Source organism: Chrysochloris asiatica, unplaced genomic scaffold (assembly GCF_000296735.1).
Source record: "Chrysochloris asiatica unplaced genomic scaffold, ChrAsi1.0 scaffold00143, whole genome shotgun sequence".
Taxonomy (NCBI): Eukaryota; Metazoa; Chordata; class Mammalia; order Afrosoricida; family Chrysochloridae; genus Chrysochloris; species Chrysochloris asiatica.
Window position 1 is genome coordinate 7,681,713 of NW_006408661.1, and position 8,243 is coordinate 7,689,955.

At 35.7% G+C, this 8,243-nt stretch overlaps 1 pseudogene; it reads right to left on the minus strand.

Moving 5' to 3' along the window:
- Positions 1-1,698: 1,698 nt before the first annotated feature.
- On the minus strand, positions 1,699-8,148 carry LOC102832291 (annotated as a pseudogene).
- Positions 8,149-8,243: the final 95 nt, after the last annotated feature.

Sequence of the window (8,243 nt, forward strand, 5' to 3'; positions counted from 1 at the left end):
TCCTACTGAAACTTATTCTTGATAACTAACACAAAAGCACTGGATAAAGCCATATTGGCATCTTGGAGCCAGCATCTTGTTTTCCTTTAAACACTTGAAAAGTATTTGATTTTACTGTTTTTATGACTTTGTAAACAGAACAAAAGAACTTTAATAACAGAATCAGCTAGAGATCACTAGCTATTCTAGCAGTCTTTAAACTTCAAATTATCCCTTTACTCATATACCTCAATTATACTTAGAGAGAATCCCTGGACTAATCTATCTATAAAAATATTTACAAGAAGGTAATTATTATCCATTGAAAATTACATATTGGTAAATAAAATGTAAATGAAGCCTTAACCAAAAATTGCAACCAAAATAATTTCAATTCTATAAACAGCCAAGTATGCTTTACTACTGTACTGAGAGTACCTAATATGCTTTTAAAGATTAAGTTCTATCATAATATTTGAAAATTGACAAATTTTAGTCAGCATATAACATGATTTGAAAAACAAATAATATGATTTTACAGCTAACCAATCAATGTAATTATATTAACAATACCTTAAATGCTTTTGTGTTTTAAACTATATTTGATTATATTCAGGTTGCTGTGGTTCTCATGTTTCTAATTAAGTTTCTCTAGTTAAAACCAAGAAAATGTAGTCTATTGCTGTGTACTTTATTAAAGATAATGTTTCTGTTAAGAATAAATAAGAAAGCTGAAAAAAAAAAAAAAAAACCCTGGAAAATTTTGAGCCATCATTTTCTGAAGAAATTGAAGATCTGAAGTATAATTACAAGGAAGAAGTACAAAAAATATTCTCTTAGAAATTTAAAAAAAATTCTCAACAGTTTGGAATTGAATTAGTAGTCTTACTGATACTTCTGAATAGTTTGAAGATGAAGAGGAAAGTCCTGATACTTTTCTCATTTTTTAATGACCACCCACAGTTATAATAGATGTTAACTATTAACTTTATAAATTAAAATTCTATCTAGAAGTTAAGCAAGTCTCTGAACTGTAGAATCTCCTTCTCCGTACTTTGTACATTTTACCTAAATTATAATTTTTAGTAAATAAAATTATATGAAATTCTTAACTCATTAGCAAAGTAATTTTTTTAAGACTTAGAATTAAGAAATATGCAATGAGCTATGGCGAACTGCTTTATAATCAAAATGGTCCTGTGATTTAAAAACAGATTATGACATTTTAGCACTTCAAATTTTATGTTTTGTATATATATAATTATATACTTTCATGTGCTAAGATTCTTGAATTAAAAATATATAGGTTATGAGGTTGAGCCATGTTTTATTAAATGTTTATAAAGATTAAATTGAGCTTAAGCTTTGATTTTTGAAATAAATGATTCAAAATCATTTTCTTAATTGTTGTCTTTAAGTGACTATCCAGTTCTAGTGGACACAATGCAGCCTTTGAACAAGCTTGGAAGCTTACTATAATTTACGTTTTTAAAGTCAGTTTAAAATCAATTGCTGATTCTGAATAAAATTTTGAGCAGAACATTTGCAACTGGAAAATTAATTTCTTTAAACCCAAAGAGATGTTTAACACTAAACAGGGATCTTGGGTATGTTTAACACTAAATTGGAACCTTGAAATATCTTTTGTGCCTTTTAAACTATCAGAATACTCAAGATTCAAGTATAAAAATAATTAAACTTATTTTAATTAATTTTCATTTATACATCAAACATTATATCTTTAAGCCTACCAAATTTTGGATGATTTGTTTTTGAAAAATAAACATTTAGCGTCAAAGGCATAGCCATATTTGTTTAGGTCCACATTAATAACAACTGGTTTTGAATTCATGGAAGTATCTGGAATTAGCCAATGTAAACCAAGGTGATGGCGATGTACTTTGATTAAACAACCATCACTACACTACCAGACAATCCTTCAATTTTACCCTCTTTGCAACCTTCAAACCAGGACAATGTATCATTGTACTTCAGTGTATGCGAATTTCTTACTTGAAATGCTCCATGTAGAATAAGAAGATGTAATGGAAGCTTCTTGCTTCCTAACCCATATATGTTTCCATTGATATTTGTTCCTATAAGATCCAATGTTTGTTCTAACAGATCTGATAGTGGCACTGCACTAATTCCAAGTCCCGGATCATCAGGATGATGCTTCGATACCAGAGCGATTTCAAATTCATAATTAACTACAGAGGAATGGCAGCAATATTGTTTGTTGTTTTTCTTTACTGGTACCCTGCCAGGAACGTGCCCATTTTCATAAGGAACTGGTTTCCCATTTAACTGTTCTATTTCTTTTGCTAGTACCCAGCACTCTGGAACAGGGTTGAAGACTTCCTCAACATTCCAAGAAAAATTCTTCTGAATATTCTTTTGAATGTAGAAATTAAAACAAAAATCTTTTCTTGTCTTGTTTGTTGAGCTTTCTATCAAGCCGAGCCTAAAGGTATGGGTGACCTGATGCTCCCTTTTGACTGAGGTCTCCTCTTTCACCTCCATCACAAACACACAGCATTTTCTACTGCACAGAGAGCAGGCGCCTCATGGTTTGCCCAGTAGGCACTGCAAGTAAAGACAGCGCTTCCCAGAGAAACACCAGCACAGTCAACCACAGTGTCCCGGACCCTCACGAATCGCGTCCAATGTCAAAGGCTGTATATTTTATAGGAGTAGAAAGTCTTATCTTTCTCCCAAGGAGCAGCTGGTGGGTTTAGAACTGCTGACTTTGTGCTTAGCAGTTCAGTACTTATCCTACAAGGATTCCTTATGCCTGTTAGAAACCCCAAACCCAAACCCACAGCCATTGAGTTGATTGTGACTCATGGTGATTCTATATAGGGTTTCTGAGACAAAATCTTAACTGGAACAGAAAGCCTCATTTTTCTCTTATAGAGCAGCTAATGGATTTGAACTACCGACCTTGCCATTAATAGTTGAGTACTTATCCTACAGGGCCAACAGAGTTCCCTGTTGTCAGTTCTGACTCATAGCAACCCTGTATAGGATTTCCAAGGAGCAGCTGGTGAGTTTGAATCGCTGACCTTATGGTTCACAGTCCAGTGATTATAAGTCCAGTGATTATTCTACAGTGCCCCTCCAGGATCCATCTTCAGTAGATCCTATAATGGTTTGCACTGGAAGTAAAGGTTTAGGATATGCAGTCTGAAACCACTGAAAATGTATTAGAGCTGTGAAGGCTCTCCTTTGATTTTTCTAATGGTAAGAGACTTACCACAGTCAAAGAAAAGTACTTGCTTCCCTCCTCCAACCCCTAGTAAAGCATGATCTTTCTGTTGACTCACATGGACCAATTCATAGAGTTAAACTGTTACAGTAGTGAGTGTCCATGATACCAGACTCTACAGCAAATGCTGCATATAGGGCCTATATGAATTCACACAAAACAATCAATATTGTTTACGAAGGTCACATATAATCACTACTTTTATTACTAGGTAAAGGCTCAAAGATTCTTCTTTGTGTCTGTAGTCTCTTAATCCCACGAAGATGATATAAATGGAAATATGGCTCTAAAGAGGTACCTTTCCAGAAAATTCCCAGTATATCCTTGCTATATTTTCTTTATTTATGCCCTGGATTGGTATGTAATATCTCAACAGTACACATTCTACAATTGGAAAAATATCATCTAGAAGTAAAAAGACCCTTAGGGGCTCTCTAGAGACACGTTTTATGATACCTCAGGCACAGTCTTTCAATACAGACTTTGTCTATGGCTTTTAAGTTCTCCTCAAGCAGACAATCAAGGAATCATATTTCTCAGGACCCACCAGCTAAGGTGAAAAATTAGGTCACAATAATGGAAACTACTTTTCTCTGGCTCTATTCCTAGCTGCCACTGAACATCTTACTTTTTAAAACCACCTTCATAAGTGAGCCCCACAAAGTACGTGTTGTTAATAAGTGCTGTTGAGTCTATTCTGACTCACAGCGACCCTGGACAGGATTTCCAAGGAGCAGCTAGTGGGTTTAAACTACTGATCTTCTGGTTCACAGTCCAGTGCTGTTCCTACAGCACCACTCCAGGAGTCCACACAGTACATAAGCATTACTGAAGTATGTCACTGGAGAGCAGCTCACATGTGCTTATAAACACTACACGTTTTGTAATGTTTGTAGTCTGTAATTAATTTTTCTCCTCTCTGTTCTTACTCCCTTTGGTGATGTCTGGACCATCCTCCAGTCAATGTGCACTGAAGACGCTTTTTCTATGTCTTTTGAAGGACAGGTGTGCACTGATCTGTCTGCTATTTAAACAGCTGATTCTGTATGGGATTCAAGGAGTTCCACTGTTCTCTTGGTACAAGAATTGTTCTTTCTCACATAGGCTATTCTTGATCCCTATGTATTTTACAGATGTCATATTATAATGCAGGAAGTCTTCATTTTGCATGGTTCCAATATGAATGAGGAGTCCTGGTGTGGTGCTGTGGATTAATGAGCCAGACTGCAAAGCCATTTGAACTGCAAGGTTGGCAGTTCAAGCTCACCAGTTGCTCCTCGGAAAACTTCACTGTTAACTCTTCAGTCCACAAATAGACTTCTTTTAAAGTCTGTTGGTGATTGGTGACTGTATATCTCATACTGAGGTTACACACAGAGAGTAAAGCCAGGAATTGTACACAGTGGTGTATCTAAGATACAGCATGTATATATATATATATCCTGAATGCCATTTGAATGGTGGCACAACCAAGCAGTTTCTATTATGGACCCGAATTATCCTCAGAGAGGCGTAGCCAAGAAGGTTAAGTGCGGTGCTCCAGACAGAGGTGAGGAATAACATTCTAAGGTGCCACAAATATGAAAGGTGCCTGACTGAGGCAGTAAGACAAGAGAGGGGAAGGCCTTTCTCTTACACATAGTCACTATTATCTTGAAATTTGAGCAGAAGGCATAATTTAGATACTGATGATGGATGCTCTTTATCTTCACTAAGCCCCAGAGGGATACAGTATCATTGTTGCTGTAAGCACTATTTCCCATTGATTCACCCTTGATTGTGTTTCCTTTATCTCCCCATGATAAACTTGTGTGACAGTTTACAAAAAATAGTCATTGAAAAAGAGAATTAACCAACAAAGATGGAAGTTCAGCAAAGAAATGGAAGTGATAACACTGTAAATGAAATTCAAACTGAACATAAATGAAGTTACAGTAGGAACTGTAGAACATGGGGGTGTCACCACGACCTCTGAAGACTCACATGGAGCCCAAGGAAATTAGTGAAGGTGCAATTAAGTGGTTGTGATGAAAAGATGAAGATATCACAGAGGAAGTAACGCTAACAAAAACCTTCACTTCAAAGGAACACACAGAATGATTTCACATTGAAACTGCAAAGTATAAAATGTTAGAAACTAGCTCCAAGCTTCAAAAGTAGCATGACAATTTAACATGACATAAAGATGCTTACATTGATAATACATTATATTAGAAGACAGCAAGTTCTGTTCATCTTATTTAGGTTTAAACAAAATAATTTAGTTATCAGAGTTTCTAATCTTTTCAACTACAGTGTATTAAATAAGTAACAGTTTCACTACTTTTTTCATTACTCTATATACTTACTTATATCCCATAAGAGTTTTCAGTGTTTTGACAAAAAATTTTTAAAGTTCACAGGACTACATTAATTTTCCCATGGATTCCTAAGATCAGTTGGCATGTTTTCAGTTTGCACAATCATAATCACAGTTGTACACTTCCATGCAAAAGGAGGACTGTACAGTTCTTTTTTAATCATGATCCCTTTTCCTTAATTAGAAGATAAGCTAGGCCTCACTGTCTTGCCCTTGTTTTTCTTTATAGCCCTGTTTTTCAAACTCAAGACACTGTATATTGACAAGTTTATCTGACTAGTCATCCCTTATGAAAACTGGATCTTATAGATACGTGTCTGAATACTGGGGTTAGCACAGCTCACCAATACACTGAGAGTCTCTATATCTACTGTGTCTACCAATTCACTATCTTCCCTACATTCAAACCTCATAGTTGCTCATAGCATGTGAGGTAATTGCTGGAGTGGGGAATGCAATTATACCTAAACTTAGTAATAACTTAAGAAAGTCTACCAAATACTACCATGGAAGGTTCTTAGCAAGTTCAGAGTACTAAAAAGCATTAACCAAGTTGACTTTTTCGCTTTCATTTTGTAGTTGATCTATTTGCTAGATAAATTATTTAAGAAAAATGTTTTAATTATTTAACAGTTATTTAAGAAAGGAAACTTTGGGCCACATTTCTAGCATTATGCTAGCTTTTGGGTGCATGAAAAATAATGAAGCAAGGATTTAAATCCTGAATAATCAACTTTTTAAGTACCTTGCTAATTTTTTTATATAAATATAATCTATTTAATATAAATGGATTTTCAATAATATTTATGGGCATACAGTGACCAGGATTTAAACTTTAAATATATAAGAGGGTGTGGGAAGAGCCAGCACAAATACTTCCTTTTTCATGTAATTCATAATCTTACTCATAAGTGACTGATACAATCCTATGATTTCCATGTGACATAGATTTTTCTAAATTTTGGTATTGGAATGATGAGGAAAATCATAGAAAGTATATTCCAATGAAAATGTTGTTTTATTTTTACCTTATTGACTACAATCACCCCAATAAAAGATCAATTTAGATTTTAGAAATTACTATTACTACTATGTTGCTGTTGTTAACTGCCACTGAGTTGGTTATGACTCATAAAGATCCTGGATAGGGTTGCTGGTGGGTTGGAACTGCCAATCTTGTGGTTCACAGTCCAGTGTTATACTAATATGGTATATTTAAATGTTTTACTTATTGAGGTAGAGTAAGATTAATGTTGTGTTATACATTTTAAAGTTAAAAAACTGCTCTGGAAGTCTTGAGATTATGACTATCACAAATAATCTTTTATTTAATTGATGTGAAAATAAATGTACCATAACAAGACTTAGTAAAATGATGCAAAATATAAGTTTTATTTTTTCAGTTTTATATGGCAATAATGTTGACTTAACGTGGCATAACTCATGACTGTTGTATAGCCTTTCTGGTTTTCCAATGATTTAAGGTCATTCTGTTCTATAAACAATTCAGCTCATAAGCCAAAATAGATGACTATAATAAATAGGAATTTATAGAGCTGAAAAATGTCCTTGACATGCTTCTTTTCTAAAATTTGAAAAACACAATTATTTCCCTACATAAAGGTTTAAAACGGTTTTACTGTCAGAAGCAATCACTAATAATAGTAACAAATAAGATATATGTTGTTGTTGTTACTAAGTGCCATCGAGTCTGTTCGACTCATAGCAACACTGTATAGGGTTTCCAAGGAGCAACTGGTGGGTTTGAACTATTGACCTTGAGGTTTGAAGTCTCAGCGCTGATCCTACAGTGCCACACCATGACTCCTCAAATTATATTTGGAGTCCTCTTGTGGCACTGTATGATAAACACTGGACTACTCACTGCAAGGTTGGCAATTAAACCCACTAGATGCTCCTTGGAAACCCTATACAGGGTTGTTATGAACTGGAACCTATTGATAGCACTTAACAACAACAACATGCATGCTTTAATACTATAAACAAAATCACAATATTTCCTGGCCTCATTAATATTATACATTTACCACATCTTTATCTCAAAAAGTATGTGAGGCTTCCCGGACCAGGCAGTTCAGGTAGGGCATGCTCCGGGGAAAAGGGGTGGAATCGCACATAGGAAATCTCTGTCTAGCAGACAGACAGCCTTTGAGCAAACATAAGATCTTATATTTCAACATTCTGAGCTCATTTTTTTGAAAGATCAAATTGCTGAGGAATTACAGGCATTTTGAGCTTTTGACTGCCTGCATGCGGCTCCAGCTCCCTGCGACCGCGCCCATGCCAGTGAGTGCCTCTGCCCCTTGCGGACCTTGGAGTGCAAGGCTAGAGCAACCTGAGTTAGAAGGCTGCATTTCCAGAGAAAAGGAAGCATAAACTGGCAAAGCCGAACAAATAGAGAGGGATGTCGGTCTTGATATCAGGAAATTTGAGGTACTCACGGTACAGAGAGATTGAGAGAGGCATTTTTTACGTCATCAGATACATGCCCACTGAGGCCAATGCCTACCCCAAGGCCCATATCGCCCACAGACTGGCCACAAAGGCCCAGGACCAATCAAGGCCCAAATTGCCTAACCGCCGTGAGGCCCAGATGACTCACAGCCCGGTTCCCAC